We start from the raw sequence: 16,503 nt of genomic DNA on the forward strand, positions 1-16,503 counted from the left end.
TATTCTTTTCTTTTCTTCTTCTTCTTCTTTTTTTTTTGACACAGAGTCCTGCTCTGTTGCCCAGGCTGGAGTGCAATGGCATGATCTTGGCTCATTGCAACCTCCGCCTCCTGGGTTCAAGTGATTCTCCTGCCTCAACCTCCTGAGTAGCTAGGATTTCCTGGCCTCAGCTGATTCACCCATCTTGGCCTCCCAACGTGCTTGGAAAACAGGCATGAGCCACCGTGCCTGGCCAATAATATTATTTTTGAAAAGCACATATTATTATGTAGGGACTATATGGTAGAAAAATAGTGCCTAAATATACGTTTGAAATACTGGAAAATATTAGGACATTGTTTGAAGGTCAATAATTGTTTCATTAATGAATAAATAAAGAGATCCTACTACTAGTCTTGACAAAATGACAAAACGTTTTTCATCAATGAAAATAGCTAATTAAATATAAGGGCAGATAAACCAGTCAAGGAGAAGGTGGTTAACCATCTGTGAAAGAATAACTATTCTAGGCATAAGGAAAAATAATGGGCATTAGGAAGAAATGTTCTCTGATCATGAAACTCGAAGCTTGTGTAGCCTGTAAAAAATTACTCAAAACCTGAGGCATACCACAGCCATTGTGACTCCTAAGGTCTAATCTTCAATATAGAACTCTAAAATGTGTTCAAAAGCCATGTTGCCAGACACGATCTATGACCCTAGAATACACTGTCTTGCATTAAATTTCTAGTTCAAAAGAAGATGATTTTTGAGAAGCTAAAGTCTGGAAATCTCTGCAGGGACTAAAATGAAGCAAAGTCTGTGGTGAAGACTGGGAGAGGGATGTGCATCAAGTTGCTTTAAAAACAGATTTTAGTGTGACAAAGGAGAAGGCCCCTGGGACCCAAGACTCTGGCTACGCACTTTGAGATTAGATAATTCCCTCCGTTTTCCAACGTCACCACAGGAAGCTATTTCCAATCAGTCTCATCTATCTTAGATGAAGAAGCTATGTTTTTTGAAATACATAGTTTCCCCTAATCATCACTGGCAGAAGATTTCCTTTCACAATGCCAGGGTAAATGGCATATACAAACTAAATAGATTCCTTACCAACAAGTTGTAGAAATTTTGTCTCTAACCTACTCATTTTTGCTATTAATTCCTTTAAAAATACAATTCTGTGAAACTGGAAAATAGATTTACATTCTTTCTATTTCTTGCTTTCCCTCTCCTCTCTTGTATTTTCTGTCTCCTAGTTTTCCTTCTTACTCTCCTTCTTTTTCTTTTTTTAGATATCTGGATCTCAAAGCCTTGCTATAATGAATCACTTATTTCCAATACCCATGATAATTTTCTGATGATTGGTGTTACACAGCCCTCTGTTAAGGTTGGGAGCCAGCTAGATTGTTGCTAGATAGTTTAGATAGTATATATAAATATATATATATATGGAGAGAGCTTTATAAATACATAAAACATATATAAAGTTATATATGTATAAAATTATATATATACACACATTGAGAGGGAGAGTATATGCGTGTGTATATATAAATATACACACACACATATTGAGAGAGAGTATATACGTGTATCTTTGAGAGAGAGGACAGTGCACTCAGGGCTGTGCAAAACACTTATTTCATAATCATAATAACAATTATACTCATTTTTACAGCTGAAAAAAAGTCAACAAAAGGAAAATGTCCATAGATAATAGAGAATGTAGTAGAGTTAGTGTCTAGAAAGAATGATTATAGTTTAGTTTGGTTGGAAAGGAATATGATTTCTATGAATCATGATGAAATAATAAAACTCTTACCAGGACGACGTGTCCTATGAAAAGGTAACTGACATAAGAAATATAAGTGGAAAATAGCTGCATGAAAAATATTCCATGTATCCATAATAATTCTGTTATGATTACTTTTGGAACTTACAGCTTCAAGTTGTTTGAGTCTGGGCTTATCCCCACTGTTGTATATAATTGAAGTTGTTGTTTACATTCAACAGTATTATTGGATACCAGGGATAAAAATAAGAACAGAATTAGAAAGTACCAGATTTAGAAGGGGATTATTTTTTCTACTCTAGTCAACAAGAATTTATTGAATATTTTCTTATTGTGTGCATTAATCTCTACTGGTCATGTCAGATAAAAAAGAAATAGACTGTTGGTACTATACACAAAGAGTAAAAGCCTATGCCTGCTTTTTTACCTTATTACTTATTTTAAAAGTTGTTAGTATTATTTTAGTTAAATTACAAAAGATAAAGTATTACTAATAAAATAAATTATAATTTAATATCAATACTGACAATACAAGTATAATTAATTTTCAGACATACCCTAGGGAGAAGTTACTCTCTAAATTGCAAGAGTATATATTTATAAAATGGAATGACTTAAAGCAGACCTCACCAAAGAGAAGAAAATATAGGGAAAAAAAAGAAGCACAGAAAGAAAATGAAACCATTTCCATTTATTTTGGAGCTGCTGCTTTTAGGGTCATGTGAAAAACTAAAACCCTCTCTGTGTTGCCCTGTCTCTCTGAATACCTGCTGTGTGCCTGAAACTTTCACTCACATTGTCTAAATTAATCTTCACAACAACCCCATGAAATGGGTCTTATTCTGAGTCTGACTCTCCAGGTAACTTGTTAGAAGTTTCAGAGCTCAGAATTAGCATGATTGGGAGGCACACCCAATGTTCTCTGACATTTGTCCTTCTCCTCATGTGGTATTATCCTGCATCTCTATTCAGTTCCCAGAACATAATTTTATTTCCATGGCACCATTGACAGTTATAGCTTTTAACAGATTTCCTTCCATATTTTCTACCAAGTTTCTCCTTATCTCAATAAATTATTAACAATTTTTTCCCTGTTTGAAAATTTCCGCTAATGACAGTCACATATCTGTACCTAGAACAGTCCCTTAATCCAGGAAAACTATGGACTCTGATTATTACGGATATGTAAGAAGAGGCCTTCCTCAACCAGGGCATCTATCAAGGTGTGAGACTGTCTAGCAGTCATTCCCTTTGATGCTGTAGGGAGTACAGAAGTCCCAAGATGTAGCTGGGAGAAAACCCTTGATATTTCTGGAAGCTATGCAGCACTTTCAAACTATCCCAGTTAGTTAGTAGGTGTGGAAAAATGGTGTTAAAACATTGTGAAATTCTCTTAAATGTGATAGAGGAAGTAAGGGATAGGTTAGAATACAGACCATATCTTACTGGACAGACATCATTATCTCACCACATTTTTCTCCCATGGATAAAGCATTGCCCATATTTTAACTGACGTCTGAAATAAAACCCTATTGCAGCAAAACAATGCATTTTCTGCAGTGACCAGTGTTTGTGGGAGAGTGTGAGGCATATATTCACTGCAGAGTAGCCTCTGGGGTGGAAGGCTTTCAAACTACCTATACCATATTCCTTTGGGATCTCATAGTTTTCCAGTTTCTCTGAATTGAGAATATCACTTAATAGAGAACCTTTTGTTAAAGACAAAGAGCCCTAGCGAATACAATTCTAAAGGTTCTAATGATAGAAGTTAAGCCGTTTTAAAACATTTCTTTGTTTAATTTTTTAAAAGAGAAACATTATTTCAGAGCAGAGCTTCCATTTCTAACCCCAGCAGAAGCCAGATGACTTGTGTTGGTAGGAGTGGGTGACAGGCAGCGGGAGATGAGCTGGGCACTGATGCAGCAGCCATGCCTATGACAGAGCAGCCAGCCCTGAACCACTGCTTTTGTATGAAGCATACACAATGAAGAGTAGAGAAGCACGTTAAGGTCTCAAAACTTTCTGTGCTTATGTGAGCAATGTTCTAGGTTTAACATATTATGTAAAAAATAAAATTACTAATATTCTTATAAATAACATCAATAGCAGAAGCTTATCTTTTGTTTTCATTTATAAGGTATTATGCAAATTCAGGTTTACTGTTCAAAGTTCCAACACTTTAAAGCTTGAGAAAGATATATAATAATCTGCCTCTGTCTCCTTTTTTTAATTACTTTTTTTTTTGCCAAAAATAAGTCTTGTACATATTTTTAGGGATTTTGTTCTAGTTTCCTTTTCATGTAATTACATAATAACATGTGCATATGTTAACATGTATATTTTGATGAGTTCTGTTTTTTGATATACGGTACACACGTTTCTTGACTTAAAATGGGGTTACATCTCAATAAACCCATGATAAGTTGAAAATATTAAAAATTGAAATGCATTCAACACATCATAGCTTAGCCTAGCCTGCCTTAAACATGCTTAATACACTAACATTAGCCTACAGTTGGATGAAATCATATACAGCCTGTTTTACAATAAAATATTGACTATCTTATGTAGTTTCTTGAATGCAGAACTGAACGTGAAAAACAGAATGATTGTATGGGTACCTAAAGCATAGTTTCTCAGAATATGTATGGCTTTTGCACTATTGCAAAGTTGAAAAATTATAAGTAGAACCATTATAAATTGGGGATCATCCGTATATGAAAGGTATTTTAATATTTAATGTATTAAAATCAATTTATGCTTAAATATCTTTCATTTAATGGAGTGGTTGCTTTTAGAGAAATGAGGAATTAAGATAACATTATTTAAAAGATACCTCCTTTTTGTTCAAAAGAAAAAACACGTTTTTAAAGTGTTGTCTTTGCACTTTAGGAATGAGTGCTTGGGCTTTGGGAAGAGAATGTGGCAAGGGTGGGACTATTGGGCTTGACATTAATCAGGTAAGTAGTGATGAGTCCTCTGGTCAATTAAGCTGAAGATCAGGTAAAGCAAGGCCTCAGGTCTTGAGACATAACCTAGAAAATATTTTACATAAAAATATTGTTGATTAGATACAAGGAATCAAAAGAATAGATAAAAAGTTGTAAATAAACTATTCAGATTCCATTGTGTGAATATTCCAGACAATATGATGAATATCAACATATTTAAATATAGCATCTACACAATCTGAGGAGATGTATAAACTGGCATTCTATATGTATAAACTCGATCTATTATCACCATTTTAGAGATTATACATTCACCTGGTTTATCTGAGCTGCTTCAGTTACTTTCCAAAAATGTACAAGAAAACAATAAACAAACAACATTAAGATAATACAAGAGCTCCTATTTTAGATACAAAAACATATGAGGCTTGGCATTTGTAACTTGATTAATATCCCATAGTTCATAAGTAATTGTATTAGTGAGGGTTCTCTAGAGGGATAGAACTAATGGAATATATATATATAAATTATCACCTCACATACTCACAAGGTCCCACAATAGGCTGTCTGCAGGATGAGGAACAAGGAGGGCCAGTTCGAGTCCCAAAACTGAAGAACTTGGGGTCCAATGTTTGAGGGCAGGAAGCATCCCTCACAGGAGAAAGATGTAGGCTGGGAGGCTAGGCCAGCCTCTCCTTTCTCATTTTTCTGCCTGCTTATATTCCAGCCATCCTGTCAGCTGATTAAATTGTGCCAACCCAGATTAAGGGTGGGTCTGCCTTTCCCAGCCCAGGGAGTTGAATGTTAATCTCCTTTGGCAACACTCTCACAGACACACCCAGGATCAATACTTTGTATCCTTCAATCCAATCAAGTTGACACTCGGTATTAACCATCACAGTAACAGAGACAAGACTCAGACTATGACTGCCTGGCTCAGAGAATCTGTGTTCTTAGGTACCACAGAGTGAAAGATGAAGATGAAAAATCGAGGAGGGCTATTAGCACAAATAATTACATGAAATTGTGCAAGGTGAGTTCCTGATAATTTCCTCTTTGGCCTCTGTTCTGCAAATGAACAAATGAATGCTTTTCATGGGCTCAGCAGTAGACAGGACAAAGCTGAGAAAAGATTCAGTGAGCTTGAAGACTTTTGAATAGAAACTTCCCAACTGAAATGCACAGAGGAAAATAGAAGACCCCCACCCCCGACGGAATATCCAAGAATTGTACAATTATAAAAGGTATGACATATGTGCAACTGGAATACCAGAAGAACAGTAAAAGAAAAAGGGCAGGAGAAATGTGTGAAATAATAATAGCTCAGAATTTTCTCAAATTAATGGCAGTGATGAAACCACTTATCTTAGACAACACCAAGCAGGATAAATACAAAACAGAACAAAAACCCATCCACACCTAGGCATGTCACATCTAAACTACAGAAAAGCCAAAAAAAAAAAAAAGAAAAAAGACTTGAAAGAATCCATAGGATATAGGGAAATAACCGTACATACAGAGGAACAAGAATATAAATTGCATAATGTTTTTGGTCAATCCATGTAGCAGAGAAAGGAGTGAAATATTTACAGCATTGAAAAAAAATCAAACTAGAATACTATGTTTAGCAAAATTATCCATCAAAAGTGAAGAATGACAAAATATATTCTGAGACACACTTAATCTGAGGGAATTCATTCATTCTCAAAAGAGACATAATAATTCTGAATGTGTAAACATTTAACAACAACGTTAAGGCAAAAACTGATAGAACTCCAAGGACAAACAGACAAACAACCACTGCATTTGCAGACTTCAACACCTTGTTTTCAGTAATTGTTAGATCCAGCAGGCAGAAAATCCCTAGGGACATCATAGGGCTCAACAACGCCATTGATCTACTTGACCTAATTCATATTTAGAAAACTACATCTAAGAACAGCAGATCACACATTCTTCTCAAGCTCACATGGAACATTCATAAAGATAGACCACATTCTACTCCATAAAACACACTTAACAAATTTAAAAGAATGGAAATTATATAAAACATGTTCTTAGATTACAAAGGAATTAAACTAAAAGTTAGATTACAAAGGAATTAAACTAAAATATTTGGAGATTAAACAACACTTGTTAATAATAACAAATGGATCAAAAAATAAGTCTCAGAAGATATTAAAAATATTTTGAACTAAATATAAATGAAAAGACAAAATTTGTGGGAGGCAATGAATGCAGTGTTTAGAGGGAACTTTATATCATTGATTACACATATTAGAAAAGAAGATAGACCTAAATCAATAATAATAAGCTTCTACCTGAGAAAACTGAAAAAAAAAGAAGATAAGCCCAATGTGCAAAGAAATGAATATTAGGTCAGAAACCAATGAGGTTGAAAAATGGAATCTCAATAGAGATACCCAACAACAGAAAAAAAGCATTGTTGTCAGCTAAACCTGCTTCTGTTAAACTGGAAACAAAGCCAAAAAAGGCAGCAGGAAAGGATAAATCTTCAGACAACAAAAGTGAAAACAAAAGGGATAAGGAGAGCAAAGGGAAAACAGGCTGAAGGGTGGCTAACCAAGAAACTGATCCGGGGGGGTCGAGCCAAGATGGCCGAATAGGAACAGCTCTGGTCTACAGCCCCCAGCGTGAGCGATGCAGAACACGGGTGATTTCTGCATTTCCATCTGAGGTATCGGGTTCATCTCACTAGGGAGTGACAGACAGTGGGCACAGGACAGTGGGTGCAGCACACCATGTGCGAGCCGAAGCAGTGTGAGGCATTGCCTCACTCAGGAAGCGCAAGGGATCAGGGAGTTCCCTTTCCTAGTCAAAGAAAGGGGTGACAGATGGCACCTGGAAAATCGGGTCACTCCCACCTTAATACTGCGCTTCTCCAATGGACTTAAAAAACGGCACACCAGGAGATTATATCCTGCACATGCATCGGAGGGTCCTATGCCCACGGAGTCTTGCTGATTGCTGGCACAGCAGTCTGAGATCAAATTGCAAGGCAGCAGCGAGGCTGGGGGAGGGGCGCCCACCATTGCCCAGGCTTGCTTAGGTAAACAAAGCAGCCAGGAAGCTCCAACTGGGTGGAGCCCACCATAGCTCAAGGAGGCCTGCCTGCCTCTGTAGGCTACACCTCTGGGGGCAGGGCACAGACAAACAAAAAGACAGCAGTAACCTCTGCAGATTTAAATGTCCCTGTCTGACAGCTTTGAAGACAGCAGTGGTTCTCCCAGCATGCAGCTGGAGATCTCAGAATGGGCAGACTGCTTCCTCAAGTGGGTCCCTGACCCCTGACCCCCGAGCAGCCTAACTGGGAGGCACCCCCTAGTAGGGGCAGTCTGACACCTCACATGGCTGGGTACTCCTCTGAGACAAAACTTCCAGAGGAACGATCTCACAGCAGCATTCGTGGTTCACGAAAATCCACTGTTCTGCAGTCACCGCTGCTGATACCCAGGCAAACAGGGTCTGGAGTGGACCTCTAGCAAACTCCAACAGACCTGCAGCTGAGGATCCTGTATGTTAGAAGGAAAACTAACAAACAGAAAGGACATCCACACCAAAAACCCATCTGTACATCACCATCATCAAAGACCAAAAGTAGATAAAACCACAAAGATGGGGAAAAAAACAGAGCAGAAAGACTGGAAACTCTAAAAAGCAGAGCGCCTCTCCTCCTCCAAAGGAACGCAGTTCCTCACCAGTAATGGAACAAAGCTGGATGGAGAATGACTTTGACAAGTTGAGAGAAGAAGGCTTCAGACGATCAAACTACTCCGAGCTACAGGAGGAAATTCAAACCAAAGGCAAAGAAGTTAAAAACTTTGAAAAAAAATTTAGACGAATGTGTAACTAGAATAACCAATACAGAGAAGCGCTTAAAGGAACTGATGGAGCTGAAAGCCAAGGCTCGAGAACTACATGAAGAATGCAGAAGCCTCAGGAGCTGATGTGATCAACTGGAAGAAAGGGTATCAGTGATGGAAGATGAAATGAATGAAATGAAGTGAGAAGGGAAGTTTAGAGAAAAAAGAATAAAAAGAAATGAACAAAGCCTCCAAGAAATACGGGACTATGTGAAAAGATCAAATCTATGTCTGATTGGCGTACCTGAAAGGGACGGGGAGAACGGAACCAAGTTGGAAAACACTCTGCAGGATATTATCCAGGAGAACTTCCCCAATCTAGCAAGGCAGGCCAACGTTCAGATTCAGGAAATACAGAGAATGCCACAAAGATACTCCTCGAGAAGAGCAACTCCAAGACACATAATTGTCAGATTCACCAAAGTTGAAATGAAGGAAAAAATGTTAAGGGCAGCCAGAGAGAAAGGTCGGGTTACCCACAAAGGGAAGCCCATCAGACTAACAGCGGATCTCTTGGCAGAAACTCTACAAGCCAGAAGAGAGTGGGGGCCAATATTCAACATTCTTAAAGAAAAGAATTTTCAACCCAGAATTTCATATCCAGCCGAACTAAGCTTCATAAGTGAAGGATAAATAAAATACTTTACAGAGAAGTGAATGCTGAGAGATTTTGTCACCACCAGGCCTGCCCTAAAAGAGCTCCTGAAGGAAGCACTAAACATGGAAAGGAACAACCAGTACCAGCCACTGCAAAATCATACCAAAATGTAAAGACCTTCGAGGCTAGGAAGAAACTGCATCAACTAATGAGCAAAATAACCAGCTAACATCATAATGACAGGATCAAATTCACACATAACAATATTAACTTTAAATGTAAATGGACTAAATGCTCCAATTAAAAGACACAGACTGGCAAATTGGATAAAGAGTCAAGACCCATCAGTGTGCTGTATTCAGGAAACCCATCTTATGTGCAGAGATACACATAGGCTCAAAATAAAAGGATGGAGGAAGATCTACCAAGCAAATAGAAAACAAAAAAAGGCAGGGGTTGCAATCCTAGTCTCTGGTAGAACAGACTTTAAACCAACAAAGATCAAAAGAGACAAAGAAGGCCATTACATAATGGTAAAGGGATCAATTCAACAAGAAGAGCTAACTATCCTAAATATATATGCACCCAATACAGGAGCACCCAGATTCATAAAGGAAGTCCTGAGTGACCTACAAAGAGACTTGGACTCCCACACAATAATAATGGGAGACTTTAACACCCCACTGTCAACATTAGACAGATCAACGAGACAGAAAGTTAACAAGGATACCCAGGAATTGAACTCAGCTCTGCACCAAGCGGACCTAATAGACATCTACAGAACTCTCCACCCCAAATCAACAGAATATACATTTTTTTCAGCACCACACCACACCTATTCCAAAATTGACCACATAGTTGGAAGTAAAGCTCTCCTCAGCAAATGTAAAAGAACAGAAATTATAACAAACTGTCTCTCAGACCACAGTGCAATCAAACTAGAACTCAGGATTAAGAAACTCACTCAAAACCACTCAACTACATGGAAACTGAACAACCTGCTCCTGAATGACTACTGGGTGCATAACGAAATGAACGCAGAAATAAAGATGCTCTTTGAAACTAACGAGAACAAAGACACAACATACCAGAATCTCTGGGACACATTCAAAGCAGTGTGTAGAGGGAAATTTATAGCACTAAATGCCCGCAAGAGAAAGCAGGAAAGATCCAAAATTGACACCCTAACATCAAAATTAAAAGAACTAGAAAAGAAAGAGCAAACACATTCTAAAGCTAGCAGAAGGCAAGAAATAACTAAAATCAGAGCAGAACTGAAGGTAATAGAGACACAATAAACCCTTCAAAAAATTAATGAATCCAGGAGCTGGTTTTTTGAAAGGATCAACAAAATTGATAGACCGCTAGCAAGACTAATGAAGAAAAGAGAGAAGAATCAAATAGATGCAATAAAAAATGATAAAGGGGATATCACCACCGATTTCACAGAAATACAAACTACCATCAGAGAATACTACAAACACCTCTACGCAAATAAAATAGAAAATCTAGAAGAAATGGAGAAATTCCTCAACACATACACCCTCCCAAGACTAAACCAGGAAGAAGTTGAATCTCTGAATAGACCAGTAACAGGATCTGAAATTGTGGCAATAATCAATAGCTTACCAACAAAAAAGAGTCCAGGACCAGATGGATTCACAGCTGAATTCTACCAGAGGTACAAGGAGGAACTGGTACCATTCCTTCTGAAACTATTCCAATCAATAGAAAAAGAGGGAATCCTCCCTAACTCATTTTATGAGTCCAGCATCATCCTGATACCAAAGCCGGACAGAGACACAACCAAAAAAGAGAATTTTAGACCAATATCCTTGATGAACATTGATGCAAAAATCCTCAATAAAATACTGGCAAACCAAATCCAGCAGCACATCAAAAAGCTTATCCACCATGATCAAGTGGGCTTCATCCCCGGGATGCAAGGCTGGTTCAATATACACAAATCAATAAATGTAATCCAGCATATAAACAGAACCAAAGACAAAAACCACATGATTATCTCAATAGATGCAGAAAAGGCCTTTGACAAAATTCAACAACCTTCATGCTAAAAACTCTCAATAAATTAGGTATTGACGGGATGTATCTCAAAATAATAGCTATCTATGACAAACCCACAGCCAATATCATACTGAATGGGCAAAAACTGGAAGCATTCCCTTTGAAAACGGGCACAAGACAGGGATGCCCTCTCTCACCACTCCTATTCAACATAGTGTTGGAAGTTCTGGCCAGGGCAATTAGGCAGGAGAAGGAAATAAAGGGTATTCAGTTAGGAAAAGAGGAAGTCAAATTGTCCCTGTTTGCAGATGACATGATTGCATATCTAGAAAACCCCATTGTCTCAGCCTAAAATCTCCTTAAGCTGATAAGCAACTTCAGCAAAGTCTCAGGATACAAAATCAATGTACAAAAATCACAAGCATTCTTATACACCAATAACAGACAAACAGAGAGCCAAATCATGAGTGAACTCCCATTCACAATTGCTTCAAAGAGAATCAAATACCTAGGAATCCAACTTACAAGGGACATGAAGGACCTCTTCAAGGAGAACTACAAACCACTGCTCAATGAAATAAAAGAGGATACAAAGAAATGGAAGAACATTCCATGCTCATGGGTAGGAAGAATCAATATCGTGAAAATGGCCATACTGCACAAGGTAATTTGTAGATTCAATGCCATCCCCATCAAGCTACCAATGACTTTCTTCACAGAATTGGAAAAAACTACTTTAAAGTTCATATGGAACCAAAAAAAGAGCCTGCATTGCCAAGTCAATCCTAAGCCAAAAGAACAAAGCTGGAGGCATCATGCTACCTGACTTCAAACTATACTATAAGGCTACAGTAACCAAAACAGCATGGTACTAGTACCAAAACAGAGATATATATCAATGGAACAGAACAGAGCCCTCAGAAATAATGCAGCATATCTACAACCATCTGATCTTTGACAAACCTGAGAAAAACAAGCAATGGGGAAAGGATTCCCTATTTAATAAATGGTGCTGGGAAAACTGGCTAGCCATATGTAGAAAGCTGAAACTGGATCCCTTCCTTACACCTTATACAAAAATTAATTCAAGATGGATTAAAGACTTACATATTAGACCTAAAACCATAAAAATCTTAGAAGAAAACCTAGGCAATACCATTCAGGACATAGGCATGAGCAAGGACTTCATGTCTAAAACACCAAAAGCAATGGCAACAAAAGCCATAATTGACAAATGGGATCTAATGAAACTAAAGAGCTTCTGCCCAGCAAAAGAAACTACCATCAGAGTGAACAGGCAACCTACAAAATGGGAGAAAATTTTCTCAACCTACTCATCTGACAAAGGGCTAATATCCAGAATCTACAATGAACTCAAACAAATTTACAAGAAAAAAACAACCCCATCAAAAAGTGTGCAAAGGGTATGAACAGACACTTCTCAAAAGAAGACATTTATGCAGCCAAAAAACACATGAAAAAATGCTCATCATCACTGGCCATCAGAGAAATGCAAATCAAAACCACAATGAGATACCATCTCACACCAGTTAGAATGTCTATCCTTAAAAAGTCAGGAACAACAGGTGCTGGAGAGGATGTGGAGAAATAGGAACACTTTTACACTGTTTGTGGGACTGTAAACTAGTTCAACCATTGTGGAAGTCAGTGTGGCAATTCCTCAGGGATCTAGAACTAGAAATACCATTTGACCCAGCCATCTCATTACTGGGTATATACCCAAAGGACTATAAATCATGCTGCTATAAAGACACATGCACACGTATGTTTATTGCGGCACTATTCACAATAGCAAAGACTTGGAACCAACCCAAATGTCCAACAATGATAGACTGGATTAAGAAAATGTGGCACATATACACCATGGAGTACTATGCAGCCATAAAAAATGATGAGTTCATGTCCTCTGTAGGGACATGGATTAAACTGGAAACCATCATTCTCAGCAAACTATCACTAGGACAAAAAACCAAACACCGCATGTTCTCACTCATAGGTGGGAATTGAACAATGAGAACACATGGACACAGGAAGGGGAACATCACACTCTGGGGACTGTTGTGGGTTGAGGGGAGAGGGGAGGGATAGCATTAGGAGATATACCTAATGTTAAATGATGAGTTAATGGGTGCAGCACACCAGCATGGCACATGTATACATATGTAACAAACCTGCACATTGTGCACATGTACCCTAAAACTTAAAATGTAATAATAATAAAATTTAAAAAAAAAAAATAAATAAAAATTTCAAAACATCTTATGGTGGTTCAGGAAGATTTCTTTTTTAATATAATATTTAAGAACAATTTAAATGTTTTTCTCAATATTTATTCCTGACAAATTCCTTTGTTCTTATTTTATTTGTGATCTTTCAGTTTACACCAGACAAAACCTGAGGTCTGAAGCAAATTACTCTGAGGTATCTGAATTTGTATTCCTGGGACTTTCTACCTACAGACCAGTGCAGCACTTCCTGCTTGCCATTTCTAGTGTTTTATGTGACAGTTGTTCTGGGAAACATTATTGTTGTGTTTATAGTGACCTTCGATCCTCATTTACATTCATTCCCCCATGTACTTCATTTTAGCCCACTTTCATTTATGGATTTGTGTTTTTCTACTGAACAGTTACTAAGATGATTTCTGACCTATACTCTGGGCACAATACCATATCATTCCAGGGGCGTGTCATCCAGATATTTGTCCTTTATGTCCTAGGTGGATCTGAGATGGTGGTCCTTATAGCTATGGCCTTTGACAGATATGTGGCCATATGCAAACCCCTCCACTACCTGACCATCATGAGCCCGTGGATGTGCGTTTTGCTTCTGTCTGGTGCTTGGGTTATTGGTCTTATTCACTTAGTTACCTAATTGGCTTTTGTTGTCCATTTGCCTTTTTGCAGTCCTAATGAGATAGATAGCTTATACTGTGATCTTCCTTGGTTTATCAAACTTGCCTGCATAGACAGCTACAGGATGGAGTTCCTGGTTACTGCCAATAGTGGGTTCATTTCCACAGGCACTTTCTTGTTATTGATTACCTCTTATATCTTCATCCTTGTCACTGTATGGAAACACTCTTCAGGTGATTTGTCCAAGGCCCTCTCTACTCTTTCAGCTCACATCACTGTGGTGGCTTTGTTCTTTGGACCATGCGTCTTTATTTATGTGTAGCCATTTCCCACAGTACCAGTGGATAAATTTCTTGCCATTTTAGACTTTATGATTACACTCATCCTCAGTCCTGCCGTTTACTCATTGCAAAACAAGATATGAAGATGGCAATGAAGAGACTGAATAGTCAACTCCTGAGTCTGAGGAAGATCTAAGTAATTTATAATGTACAAATGGTGCCTTCTGTAAGCACCAGTGTAAATGCAAATATTTAACATTTATGCTATTTTCAGACAATGTATTGTCCTTAATTCAGGAGCTCAAATACCTTGGACAGTTTATTCCAAGTTAGTCAATAATACAAATACATATTTAATTCCTTATCTATGAGCAGTTTTAGATAGTTTCAAACTTTACAATACACTTTTTGTGTGAGCTGCATTTTGACTCTTCCATAGAACATCCTAAAATGTTTTAATGAATTCCCACCCACAGTGTGTATTTGCAGGGCTATTGGCATAAGCTGATATTTTCCTCTTGCATTGGGTTGAAAAGCATTCTCATCTAAAGGGAATAATTGTGTACAATTATTTTTTGGAAAGCAAAACAAGTGTTACCTTGAATGTTGATTCAGGTTTGCTGTTCCTTCTTTGCCTTTATGTTATTACATATGTTAAAAATGCATATGTATACAATTATAATTTTTCAAAAATTATATCCATGTATATAATTAAATGTATTATTATTCAATATTCACATAAGCAGAAAACAATAAAATGGGCGAAAAAATAGTTAAACAATTAGTAGTGCTTTAAGTGCAATTTGGGGATCTTGATACTAAGAGGAAAAACTAGTCTAAAACCCCTCTATGTTCAACTAGTAAGCAACCTATTCTTTCAGACTTCTAGGCCTGGGAAACTGGCGAGCACATAGAGCAACATAATACCTTTTGGGAACTTTACTTATTAAAAGTGAAATTATATTATTTTATTGAGATGAAAATTTGCTTCCTTATAGCTTTCATATTTCATTTCCCATTTTATAATCTGGAATTGCATATAATCAAATATCTTTTATGATGCCCCCTCCTTTCATGTTTGAAAGTAAATGTGATCCTACTATGTCTCCCAATTTTAAGGTTAAATATGTCTTCTGAGGCTAAACATATTGCATCTTAAATATTTTCAGGCAAAATTTTCCAATTAAAAATTTCATTATAGAGTTTTTAAATTATGAGACAACTTTGATTATTTGTTTAGTTTTCTAATACCCGGTAAATTTTCAGCAACTGTTTCATAGTGTCATTAGATTTTTTTTCAGAAGTTGCAAGAAGGGTAAACACAGATCACAGAAATTACTTTTTCATATGGCCTCATATATCAGATAGTCTAGATTCAACTTAATTAACTGGAAGAAAATTTGCAGAACATTTCTTCGGGCACTATAGACTGTATTATATATTTTTTGAGATTTTTTAAAGGTATGCATGCTCTGAGAGGGTCAAGGGGATACTTTTAAGGTAGTCACTAACATCTTTAAATAGCACATTTATTACTGTCTTCTGTACCCAAGAATTACAGTAGTTGGAGATTCTGCTACGAAACTTGGTTCTCTAGTATGAAAGGGATAAGACTGGAGAATAGCCAAGGGCAGATGGGACCACTTAACTGTCAGATTCAGGGTGGTCTAATTGTTGTACCAGGTAGCATAATAGGCTAAATAATACACCCCTTATGCCAGTCAGCCTGGAACCTGATGTTTTTGGGGTTGATATAGACAGGAAGTCCCTTAGAGAAGCAGAATATTGCTTGTCTTGCATAACCAGATAAAAAACTGGTATATAATTCTTTTCATGCATTGTTAGATTCCATTTGCTAATACATTGTTGAGGTTTTTTTGGCCTTTATATTCATGAGAGATGATATTGGTCTGGTAGTTTCCGTTTCTCATAATACCTTTCTCTGGTGTTGGTATTAGGATAATGCTGGCCTCAGCATTTAGTTATTTCTATTATCTGTAGCATTTTAAGATTGCCAGAATTGTTACTGATAACATATTAGATTTTTATAAATTTATATTATTTTTGAGAACTTTATATCAACAACATACCCATAAATGCAACTGAAAGTTCTA

At 37.2% G+C, this 16,503-nt stretch overlaps 1 protein-coding gene across 15 annotated transcripts in view; it reads right to left on the reverse strand.

Annotated features, from left to right (window-relative positions):
• The window catches only part of LOC134729330 (olfactory receptor 4K3-like), a 29,429-nt gene that overhangs the window by 4,406 nt on the left and 8,520 nt on the right, over positions 1–16,503 (reverse strand). Inside the window, exon 4 of one of the 15 annotated variants that reach the window (XR_010110345.1) lies at positions 1,950–4,809. The exons of 13 other annotated variants lie outside the window; for them this stretch is intronic. The gene's annotated coding sequence lies outside the window, so the exon portion shown is untranslated. Of the gene's footprint in view, positions 1–1,949; positions 4,810–16,503 lie in introns of those variants that run through there. One more of the 15 variants, XR_010110343.1, reaches the window with a different exon arrangement.

Source organism: Pan paniscus, chromosome 18, assembly GCF_029289425.2.
Source record: "Pan paniscus chromosome 18, NHGRI_mPanPan1-v2.0_pri, whole genome shotgun sequence".
In the NCBI taxonomy this organism is placed as follows: Eukaryota; Metazoa; Chordata; class Mammalia; order Primates; family Hominidae; genus Pan; species Pan paniscus.